Below are 12,632 nucleotides of genomic sequence, written 5' to 3' on the forward strand. Positions count from 1 at the left end.
CACATGATCTCACAGCTCGTGGGTTTGAACCCCACGTCGGGCTCTGTGCTGACAGCTCGGAACCTGGGGCCTGCTTCAGATTCTTTGTCTCCCTCTCTCTCTGCCCCTCCCCTGCTCGTGCTCTGTCATTCTCTCTCCCTCAAAAATAAATAAACATTAAAAAAAATTATTAAAGGACTCAACAGTAAGACTGAAGTGGTTGGAGCACTCAGAGAGAGGCACAGTTAGAAATAGAACTTGCTATTTCTACTTGAAAATTTCCCCCTTGGCTGTAAGAATAGCACCTCACAAAGCAATTGAGAGGTCTAATCGTTTTAGTTTTTAGACATTAAATCACACAGTCATGCAGCAACTGATTGGAAAACACTTGGTTTGATTTTGCTAAGACCACAGACCAGAGAGTATTTATTCTTACCTGTAGGGGAACAAAGGTGATTACAGTTCCAGTAAATATAAAGGAGAATATATGCCATTTTGAGGCCACAAGACCACCTACCCTCTCTCCAGAAAGGCTTTCTCATCCATTGTTCGGTGCCTGAAATCATGTTATTATTACTTTTTCTCCTCTGTAGTTTAAGATCTTATATGTAAATGTCTCTGCAAGGAGTTAAGCCACTTTTTCTAAGTGTGGGAGGATCTGTTTTAAAGTCACCTAGGGTATTCGTTAAAATGCAGATTTGTACCAAGGTCATTTGAATCAGAAATTTGGGGATTTACATTTCAATCAGCCCCCAGGTGATTGTTTTCCACCAAAGATGGATATCACTATTTAAATCTCTTACAGTCATTTTGACATAATTGAGCTGTTTTGCTGAGGGCAAATGTTGGCAGGGAGGAGATGTGGAGAGCATTCAGGAGAGGGATGGGAGGATAGAGCAACTCTCAAGGGAAGAAAAAAAAAGAGGGAAAAAAATGACAGGAAATAGAGAGCCTGTTAGGAGAGATACTTGTCCTGCCTGTTTCACAGTTTGATCTTTGGAAATTGGGAAGGGCTTTGAGGGTGTTCCAGAACTTGCACTACAGGAGAATTTAAAAGAAGAAAATACATACTCAGGCCATAGGCAAATTAGAAGGTACAGAGCAGACATCCTATTCAACAATGAGGAATGATAGCTTGAAACTCCTGGAAATACTACAAGAAATTACAAATTGAAAGAGGACTTAGAATGCCATAAACACCATATTTTCACATCCCCAAGCAGAAGAACATGAATGCAAATGAATATAAACGCACATTTACCAAAAATATAATGGAAAATTATGGAAAGAATCTGATATGTATTATAAACCTACTATATGCCAGGAACTTGCACATACTTGTCTAATCCTTACAACCGCTCTAGGAGGTCCTTTTATGGTCAAATTCGAAAAATGAAAAACAGGATCAGAAAAGTTAAGTACCTTGCTGTATATGATCATCGGATAGTGACTTAGGAGTCCACATTCTTAACACCGGGCACAGCGGGTTCCGTACTGTGGCAGAGACAGATAGTTGCTCACCACAGCCCAAGTTATCTTCTCTCTGCTAAGTATGCAGCTGGACTGCATTTCCCAGACCCCTGCATTGAGTTGGCCATATGATGAGTTTACCAAATGGATTGATAGAGGAGGTAAGAGTTCCACTTCCAGACCTAGTCTAAAAAATTCTTCTATGAATACTCCTCTTTCTTTTCCCTCCTCTTGCTCGGGATAGAGAAGTGTCCCAGGGCGACTTACATGGAGCTTACAGGCTATATAGCCTGAGATCCTGATAATTGTATAGACTGACCTGCATAAGCAAAAAACAGATTCCTCATATCCTTGAACCCTGACACCTATTGATTACAACGATTATCCTGTCATAACTAATGATGTGAAGGAATAATGTTACACTTCTAACACTCCAGGGACAAATGGGCAAATGATATATAAAGTCTATTTTATAGGAAACATACCCAGTAAGGAAATGTACAGAGCCATATTCCACCTAGAGAAGAGTTAAAAATTCGTAAATTAAAACGCGAAATGTGTGGAAAACACTCTGGGGGCCAACATTCATTTACACAATAGTAAAGCATTATATGTTGGTATAATCTTTTTTTTGGATGGAGACTAGAAAATATTTATTAAGAGCCATTGTAACTTGTATCCATTTGAATTGAAACCTAACCCTAGATTTTAATCCTAAATAATTATCTGAGATAAAGCTATCAGTATAGAATTGTATTTATGATGGCTAACAAACAAACCCCAAATCCAAAACTAATGCATTAGAATTCTCCAGAGAAATAGAACCAGGGTGTGTGTGTGTGTGTGTGTGTGTGTGTGTGTGTGTGTGTGTATCAAAAGAGATTTATTTTAAGAAATTGGCTCATGTGATTGGGTTTCAAGTCCAAAATCTTCAGATTAGGTCAGCAGACTAGAGACCTCGGGAAAAGTTGCAATTTGAGTCCAAAGGTAGTCTGCTGGCAGAATTCCCTCCTTTTCTGGGAAGGTCAAGGTTGTTTTTTGTTTTTTTTTTTCTTTCTATTAAGACTTTCAACTGATTGGGTAAGTCCCACCTCACATATGGAGAGCACTATACTTTACTCAAAATCTACTGATTTAAATGTTAGTTAAATATTGAGAATAATATTTGGCCAAATATCTGAGCACTGTTGTCTAGTCAATTTGACACATAAAATTAACCATCACAACTAATATGGTTAAAAATTATGAATATGAAAATTATATAGAAACATGGAATGTCATTTTCTCATTTCATGGAAGCTTTTTGAATGCCCTGATTGCCAAGACCTGTGGGTGATGATGGATAAGCCTTATCTTTTCATCTCAAGATGTTTACAGCCCAATGAGACAGGCATCCTGGGAGACTGTGTGTGTGTATGTGTGTGTGTGTGTGTGTGTGTGTGTATGTGTGTGTGTGTGTGTATGTGTGTGTGTACGGTGGGGGACAGGCTTTGCTTGTGGAAAGTGGGGATTAGTGACAGAGGAAGCTGAGGGAATGGGTAAAGATCAGCTCATGAAAGGCTAAAAGATGAATTTATTGCTGAGGCATTTGAGCTTTACCCTATGGCATTGGGGAGCCTCAGAAATGTCTTTGAACACAGAAGCGCCTTTCTGGGAGATGATTTTGGTAGTAGGATAGGGATTGGTGTATAAGGAGACCTCAGTCTGGGAGGCTAATTAAATAGGCCTGATGAGAAATGACTGGGGCCTGAAATAAAGTGGTGGCAGGGGAAATGGAAAAGAGGGAAGAGATTTTGGGAAAATATATAAGTCAGAAGCAGTGGCTTTTGATGGTAGACTGGCTATAGAGGCTAAAGGAGAGGTAAAAACAAACAAACAAACAAACAAACAACATTAGGAAAAAGTCCCAGATTTCTGGCTTGTGGTTTCTTCTCCACAAAGATACAGGATAGACGAGGAAAAGCAATTTGGGAGGAAGGATAAAATGAGAGTTTGAGTCCAGTTTTGAATATGTGTCACTTCTTTGTTTCACGTGCTTTGGGACAACAACAGGCAGGGTGCAGTCAGAAGACAAACCAAACTAGTTATTTTAGCAGAAAGAAATGAAGATAAGGGAGAGATAAGCAAGAGAAAGCTAAAAAGGGACACTTCAATAACATCTATTAATTGCAGGAAGCAATTTCCATCCTACAGCTGAGGGGACCAAGAAGTTTGGAAGAGGTCCCCTGTGGAGCTGGGATGAGCTGAGGAAAAATGAGGGGGTTGGGCTGAACCCACAGGTGCCACTGGAGGGAAAGGCTATTGCTGGGTGGGGCTTCAGGATGGGAGGGGTTAAGAAAGGGCAAGGCCCTTCTTCCTCCATGGTGGCCTCCCCATCGTCTCAACACCCTGTTTGCAGGGGCTGGCCCATGAGTGGAGTAGAATTGTAGTGTGCACAGTAAGAATCCCAGCATCACAGATTGCAGGGTACAGAAGGATGGTTTTAAAGATGAAAAGAATAGCTTAATTTAGAAAACAATATTTGAAAGTAGGCTGAAAAATCAATGACCAAGGTGTCCATCTCAAAAGTTAGGAAAAGACTAAAGCAAGGAGAAGAAACAGTATTAAGGAGCAGTAATTAAGGAAATTGAAAACCAATGTATAATAGGGAAAGTCAACAAAGTTTTTCTTTTTCAACTAGAAAAATTGATGAACTTAGTAAAACTGATTATGAATAAAAGAGAGAACTTGGCAAAATTCACCACCAGTGTCTTGACTGGAGAAAGCATATTAGGACATATTCCATCATAATTAAAGAGAGAAAAAATACACATGGAACAGCTTCACCCAGGGTATTGAAACCTCTTGAAACTGAAAATGAGAAGAAATGTTTCTTTGATGTACCAACTTGGAGGCCAAAGCCTGCTAGAGCTGTGCTGCTTGGTCATTCTAGAAGGAGCCCTCTGATTTTAGAAACTATGTCAGCTTATTCTTGGATGAGCAAATGCTCAGTAACAGGACTAAGAAGACATCTGCTGTAGTTTGTTCATTCAGTGACCAAACTTGCCACACAAAACATGATGACTCTCACTAACACAAGGTAGGACAAAAGCCGGACGCAAAAGATTGCATTGTGTAGGAGTCTGTTTAATGTTCGGAGGAAGGTAAAACTGACTGCTCATGGTAGAAACCAGAACTGTGGTTGCCTTGGGAGGAGAACCAGTAACTGGGATGAGGCATGAAAGTGCTGCTGGGTCTGTATGTGGTCACGAGATGTACTTGACTTGAGAAAATTCATCAAGCTGTATGTATGCATGTTATACTTTAATAATAAAAAAATACCATTAAAATTCATGGGAATAAATAAATTGGGATAGAGACCAAGAGAGGGCTTCTGTTTTGCTTTAGTCTCGTTTCTTTGCTAGCCTTACTTGACCCTGTATTGTCTTCTAATTTGCTTCTTTGCCTTCCTTTTAACTGGATCAGCAACTTCTTTAATCAGGAAGGACTTGAGGTCTTGTTTGCAATGGCTGGAGATGTTGAAAGGCAGAAAGACCTTTTGGTTTTCCTTAGGAGGATGTCATCGGTTGGATTTCCTCTGTACTGTCTGTTTGCGTTGATCGCCACTGCTTTGCAAGGCTTTCAATCAGGGAACTTCAGGAAGAGGGACTCTTTGCCAGTGCCTGTGCACTCAACTAAAACCTTTGGCAAAACTGCTCATTTGAAATGCGGTGCAGAGAGAAATTTGATAAATCTCTCTGGCTTCAGACACGAAAAAGATACCTCTGGGCTGGGCATCACCCAGAAGACCTCCCTGCTGTGCTATTTCCTAGTCTACCTAGTCTAACAGATACGCCCCAGACAAGAGTGCTCAGATTACAGGTGTCTGCTTGAAGCTGCACTGGGAATTTTTTTGTTTGGCTTTTTCGTGGCTTCTTGCTTCTAGGTGTTATCTACATAGTAATAACTTTAATGGGTTGAATTTAAAAATTACACATTATAGAATGACAAATACTAACCTCCATTAATTAATATTCATAAGACACACAAAGGCACAGACACATATGAACAATTTTCTTTTTTTTTAAAGTTTATTTATTTTATTTTGAGAGTGGGGGGGGGGAGGGGAGAGAGAACATGAGCAAGGGAGGGAGGGGCAGAGAGAGAAGATCCCAAGCTGGCTCTGCGCTGTCAGGAAGGAGCCAGAGGAGGGAATCCTGAGATCCTGACCTGAGCCAAAATCAAGAGTGGGAAGCTTACCCCAGGTGCCCCACATTAACACTTTTTTAAAAGTCCCCAAACAAGGTTAAATTTGGTTAATTTAGAGAAAAAAATCAGTATTAGCAGTTAGGTAAGTTGTCAGAGGAGCTCAAGTGGTACATGACTGAATTTTTTTACTTTTCAACTATGTCAACTGGTTTCACATAGATACTTTGTCAAACACTTAGATTACAGCAATCTTTTCATTGCTTGATTAAAGGTTTGACCACTTTCTAGCTACGTCCTCTAATAGGCCACAAATATAGGCGTGAAGCTGTGAAGGTGGGTTGGAGCATAACGGGGCACCAGAGACAGTGCTGCAGGCATCTGTTTGCTCACAGGCGAGAGGGAAACCTGACTATCACCTTGCACACAGTGCCACCAGCTCTTTATTGGTTTGCAGACCCTAAGAAATAAGTTCTGCCAACGAAGTGGAAACAGAATCCTACACAGGCCCCCTCTTGGTTTCTTGCTTTCATTAAAAAAAAAAATTAATGTCTATTTATTTTTGAGACAGAAAGACAGAGTTCGAGCTGGCGGCGGGGGACGGGGAGGGAGTGGTGCAGAGAGAAAGGGAGACACAGAATCTGAAGCAGGATCCAGGCTCTGAGCTGTCAGCACAGGGCCCGATGCTGACCTGGGCCAAAAGTTGGATGCTTAACCTATGGAGCCACCCAGGCTCCCGACTTGCTTTCATTTTTGAAAATATTTCAAAACTTTGGTACTTGCCACTGCATAGTTGCAAAGTATTTTGGAGAAGCTCTTAATGCTTCATCCATCATGTGTTGTGATTTTAAAGCAAACCATAAAAAGCCCTGATGATGATGATTTTTTAAAATTGCTTTTATTTTTTGAAGTTTGTAACAGAAAGTTTCTAACAGAATCCAAAGTATAAAGAATAACAGAATATAAACTCATGTACCTACTACCCAGATTAAGGAAGAGATTTTATAAATGTAGTTGAAATAGTTCTTCTCTTAACCCTCTGTCCTACAGGTTTTCCTTTTTCTTCAGTCAGATGTTTATCACTGCATGAGCTTTTTAATATTTTATATATATCCCTAATACTTGATACTTAATCCTTTAATACTCTTAATCTATATTTTATTATGTATTATATATATATATCTTTAATACTTGATTTCTTACTATGCTGTGTATATATTATATGAATATACTATATACTTTGGGATATATATAAATATATAAAATAGGGTATATATATGTATAATTAGGTGTATATATATATATATATATATATAATTAGGTATATATAGCTATATATATATATAGTTATAATATATATACATACACATATATACCCTTAAGTGGTATGTGTGTATGTGTACAGTATTGCTTTCCATTTAGAAATTTTATATAAATTGCCTCATACTGTATGTAGTCTTGTTATTTGCTTTTTGGTCAAGTTTCTGTTGATGCAGTACAGATGCATTCTTTTTTACTGCTCTGTAACACTCCATTGCATTAATACATTATTATTTTTTATTAAAAAATTTTTTTAGTGTTTATTTATATTTGAGAGAGAGAGAGAGAAAGAGAGAGAGAGAGAGACAGGGACAGGCAGAGACAGACAGAGTCCAAGCTGGGGAGGGGGGGGCGCAGAGAGAGAGGGAGACACAGAATCTGAAGCAGGCTCTAAGCTGTCAGCACAGAGCCCGACGGGGGGCTTGAACTCACGAACTGTGAGATCATGACCGGAGCTGAAGTCGGACGCTTAACTGACTGAGCCACCCAGGCGCCCCACATTAATACATTATTATTAATCAATTTTCCTGTTGTTGAGTATTAGTTCATATTAACTAATAAAATAAATATTTGCTAAAAAAAAGAGAAACTATGCTACCACTTGGTTTCTTTTTGTTGGTTTTGTTTTGGTTTTCTGATTTAGGTCAAGAAGCTTTTGTTTTCTAATCAGTATATTTGGAAAAAGGCAGGACTTGGTCTTTAGGAAACAGTGTTACTGGGACCTGGGTTGAGAGCACATTTATGATGCTGTTCTTTATGCTAGCATTTTAATGACCTCATTTCTACTTCCCTCTCCTTCATGGTTGGGAACATTCTGTCAAAGCCCATTCTCTTTCTCTCTGTCTCTCTCTTAATTGAAATATAATTCACATACCATAAAATTCACTCTTTAGAGCATAAAACTCAATGGTTTGTAGTGTGTTTACAAAGATCTGCACTATTTAATTCCGTAACATTTCATCACCCCAGAAGAAAACCCCATTCCCGTTAGTAGTCACTCCCATTCTGCCCTGCCCCCAGCCCTTGAAAACTACTAATATGCCTCTGTCCACAGATTGGCCTATTCTGGAAATTTCATATAAATGGAACAATATTTGGTCCTTTGTGAGTGCTTTCTTATATTTAGCTCCATTTTTCCTCCATGTTGTAGCATGTATCAGTACTTTCATTCCTTTTTATGCATGAATACTATTCCTTGGTACAGATACACCACACTGTATTTAGTTATTTGTCAGTTGATGGACCTTGGATTGTTTTCACGTTTTGGTTATTGTAGATATTGTTGCTATGAACATTTGCGTGTAGGTTTTTTGTGTGAATACGTATTTTTAATTATCTTGGGTATATACCTAGGGATGCAATTGCTGGGTTCAACTTTTTGAGGAACTGCCAAGCTATTTTCCAACGTGGCTGCATCATTTTACACTCCCATTAGCAACGTATGAGGGTTCTGCACATCTTTGCTAACACTTATTATCTTATTTTTAAGTTAATATCGCTTCCTTTATTACATAAAGCCAATACTGCTACTTCTAAGTTCAACTGTGTGCATCTCTATATTGTTCAAAGTGCTATGCCTGTGATGTTAAAGACAATCACTTCCAAGTGTCATCAGGCAGTGGCTTCCTGTGGGTGTCATCCATTATACCTGCTCCCCATTTCACATGAAATCAACAAACTGCTCTAGGAAATTAGGAAGTTCTCCCAGGCCCCAGAGTAAACATAAACTCAATGCTCTTCCACACCTTATCGAACCAGAAGCAACAAAATTCTGAAGGAGATGCAAAGATGTCACAGTTGGCCCAACTTGTCAATACACCATTTTATGATTTTCACTAACAGAGTATTGACAATGGACCTCTAATTTGCGTCATTGTTAGTTGTTACAAGGTATGGCACATTCTCCTGAGGACACATCATGATTGGATTTCCAAGATGCTAGGTCACTCTCAGAACAATCTCCCAGCTAGTGAGTGGAGAGCTCACTATAGGTGCAAGGAACTGCTTCCTGCGTTTCAACTGCGTGCTCAAAATAACGTTTTGCAAGATTAGCGCTGGTTAGAAGTGTGCACATTTCTTTCTTTGTTTTCATGTTTCAAGTGAATTCTAGTTAGTTGACATGCAGTGTGATATTGGTTTCAGGAGTAGATTTAGCGATTCATCACTTACATACAACATTCAGTGCTCATCCCAACAAATGCCCTCCTTAGTGAGAAGTGTGAACAATTCTGAGGCAGTCTCCATTACACGCTTGCTAGAATTAAGTCTGCCTGACTTAATCTTACTGTAGCTAGTATATTAGAGCTGTTACATGTAGAGAGGAGATTTATTTTCCATTGTACGTTTAGCTTAAGAGAGAATAAAGAATTTGGGGCCAAAATTATAACCAGATTGTGACCAATTCTCTAAGCAAAAGAAACAAAGTAACTGTTGAGGTAGCAAAGAAGCAATAATTCTCTTCATATGGCCTTGTACTGTTTTGTGAACTACATGATTAAAAATCACGGGTTTAACAAAAATCTTTACAAGCCAACTCATCAAAACAGGCATTGGGCCAATAAGAATTTAATGTCACAGTATATATCTTCAGATTTTAGATTTATTTAGGACCCTTTTCGCATATTGATAGAGTATTTAGTTTAACCGATGACAAGACAGCTCCCCCTCAATGGAACCCTGGCCTAAACATACTTGTTTTGCTTATATAGCAAGAGGATAACATTAAACATGGAAGCTTTTGATTTGTGGCACTGAATGATGGTCTATCTACCCCGCATTCTTCAAAAGCTACAGTTAAGGATCCTTCTAGCTTGTAAGCAGTACAAGTCTGACTGAGGTCTTCTGGCCCATTTGCTTGGTATTCATGTTTTATGCCTTGAAATTTCTTTATGATTGCATCCTTGGGGCTCACATTGATCACTTTACTTTCCAGAGGAGCTGGTTCTGATACCCTTGTCTACTCCTCCCACAGAGAATAGTTTCTGTCCTCAGGAACTAGGAACAGAGCAATCTCTAGGTCTCTCCGGTTCTTATTCCTTTCAACTTGAATGTCCAAGGATGGAGGCAGAGCCATAACTACCATCTCAGGTCTGGAAATTGCTTGAGAACAAAAACAAACAAACAAACAAAAACCCACAAAAACATCAACTGCTTTTTTCTGGATTCCTTAGTTTCAAAACTTGCATCATACAAAGTATAGCGACATCTTTTTCAGGAAGCATTTCTGCAAAATGCTTGAAAGGATCGGTTATGGTTTAACCCACATCTCTAACCAAGATTTCTTTCCCTTCTTCTACAATGATGCACTTTTTATCTGCACTGAGACAAAACATGGCAGACTTCTTTCTTTTCTTGATTTCTTCTGGTGTGGAGCACTTCTGAACTTTCATGTCATAAAAAATAAGATATACTTCATCGGCAACTTGCATTTCTGAGGACTGTCTCCTCCATTAGAATGTGTACTTTGTATGGACGGGGACTTTGTCTTGTATACTGTTGAATCTGCAAAGCCTACCACAGTACCTGGTTCCTTCCAGGACCTGGGGGACAGATCCACCCCCCTCACCAGCTTGGGTCTGTGGGGTGGGGCTTTCTTCATCTACTAGGGAGGGGAAGGCTGAGCTCAGGCTGGCACCTGGCCTCAAGGGGCAAGTAAAGAATCACGCTGGATAGGGGAACCATATTTCCCCCACTCCCTGAGGGCTAGGGTCACGTGATACCCCACCTTTGCTATTGTCTTTAAAAAAATTATTGTTATAGCTATCCTAACAGGTCTGGAGCGTACCTCGTGGTTTTGATTTTCATTTCCTTAATGACTAATCATGTTGGGTATTTTTTCATGTGCTTATTGGTCATTTGTGTATGTGTTTTTTGGAAGACTCTCTGTCCAAAACATTTGCCCATTCAAAAATCGGGTTATTTTTTTAGTTGTTGAGTTCTAAATCTGCCTTATATATTATGGGCATTAGATCCTTATTAGATATATCATTTATCAATATTTTCTCCCATTCTGTGGGTTGTCCTCGCACTTTTTTTTTTTTTTTATTTTTTTGTGTTTATTCATTTTTGAAAGACAAAGAACGACAGAGCACAGGCAGGCGTAGGGCAGAGAGCGAGGGAGACACAGAATCTGAAGCAAGGTCTAGGCTCTGAGCTGTCAGCACAGAGCCAGATGCGGGGCCCAAACTCACAAACTGTGAGATCATGACCTGCGCGAAAGTGAGACGCTCAACCGACTGAGCCATCTAGATGCCTCTCACTTTCTTAATAGTGTCCTCTAGAGCACAGAATTTTAAAAATTTTGATGTCAGTTTATGCATTTTTTTCCTAATGTGGTTTGTGCTTTGATGTCAGATCTTAGAAACCATTGCCTAATTCAAGGTCACAAAAACTTATACCTATGTTTTCTTCTAACAGTTGTACAGTGCTACCTCTTACATTTAGGTATTACATTTCAATACATTTTGAATTAATTTTTGTATATGATGTGATGTAGGGTACAAATTCATTCTTTTGTGTGTGTATAATAGTTGTCCAAGTACCACTTGTTGAAAAAATTCTTCTTCCCTCATTGAATTGTCTTGGGACCCTTGTCAGAAATCAATTGATCATAAGCGTATGGGTTTATTTTGGGGTTCTGTTAATCTTTATGTCTATCCTTATGCCAATATCACACAATCTTGATTACTATAGCTTTGTAGTAAGTTTTAAAATCAAGAAGTGTGAGACCTTCATTTTTGTTCTTTTTCAAGGTTGGTTTAGCTATTCTGGATCCCTTGCATATCTATATGAATTTTAGGATTAGCTTGTCAATTTCTGCAAAGATGCCATCTAAGATTTTTATAGGAATTGTATTGAATGTGAAGATCAATTTCTTTTACCATCTTAACAAATTTGGAAGATCTTAAAATATCTTCTGATCCATGAGCCTCGGACATTTTTTAAAATGTTTATTTATTTTTGAGAGAGAGAGAGAGAGAGACAGAGATACAGAGAGACAGACAGAGAGAGAGAGAGAGAGAGAGAGAGAGCGAGCGCATGTGCAGGGGAGGGGCAGAGAGAGAGGGAAACAGAGGATCCAAAGTAGGCTCTGTGCTGATAGCAGAGAGCCCGATATGGGGCTTGAACTCATGAATCATGAATTCATGACCTGAGCAAAAGCCAGCCCACTTAACTGACTGAGTCACCCAGGGGTCCCTGGGATGTTTTTTATTTAGTAAGATCTTTATCAGTTTCCAGTGATATTTTGCAGCTTTTGGTGTACACACCTAGCAATTATTTTTTTCTTTTTTTAAAAAAAAATTTTTTTCAATGTTTATTTATTTTTGGGATAGAGAGAGACAGAGCATGAACGGGGGAGGGGCAGAGAGAGAGGGAGACACAGAATCGGAAACAGGCTCCAGGCTCTGAGCCATCAGCCCAGAGCCTGACCCGGGGCTCGAACTCACGGACCGCGAGATCGTGACCTGGCTGAAGTCGGACGCTTAACCGACTGCGCCTCCCAGGCGCCCCTCAATTATTTTTTTCTACAATTCTTTTGTTAAATTTACTCCTAAGTATTTTATTGTTTTTGATTCTGTTATAAATGGAAGTAATTTCTTAATTTAACTTTGGATTGTTAATTGCTAGTGAGCACATTCTATCTTGTCTAAGAATGAACTTTCAGTTTGATTGAAGTA

The 12,632-nt window shown here is 39.2% G+C and overlaps 1 pseudogene; it reads right to left on the reverse strand.

Annotated features, from left to right (window-relative positions):
• Positions 1-1,446: 1,446 nt before the first annotated feature.
• On the reverse strand, positions 1,447-10,385 carry LOC121028023 (destrin-like; annotated as a pseudogene).
• Between the last annotated feature and the right edge of the window lie 2,247 nt (positions 10,386-12,632).

The sequence above is a fragment of the Herpailurus yagouaroundi genome, unplaced genomic scaffold, assembly GCF_014898765.1.
Source record: "Herpailurus yagouaroundi ecotype Mexico unplaced genomic scaffold, PumYag 100, whole genome shotgun sequence".
NCBI lineage: Eukaryota > Metazoa > Chordata > Mammalia > Carnivora > Felidae > Herpailurus > Herpailurus yagouaroundi.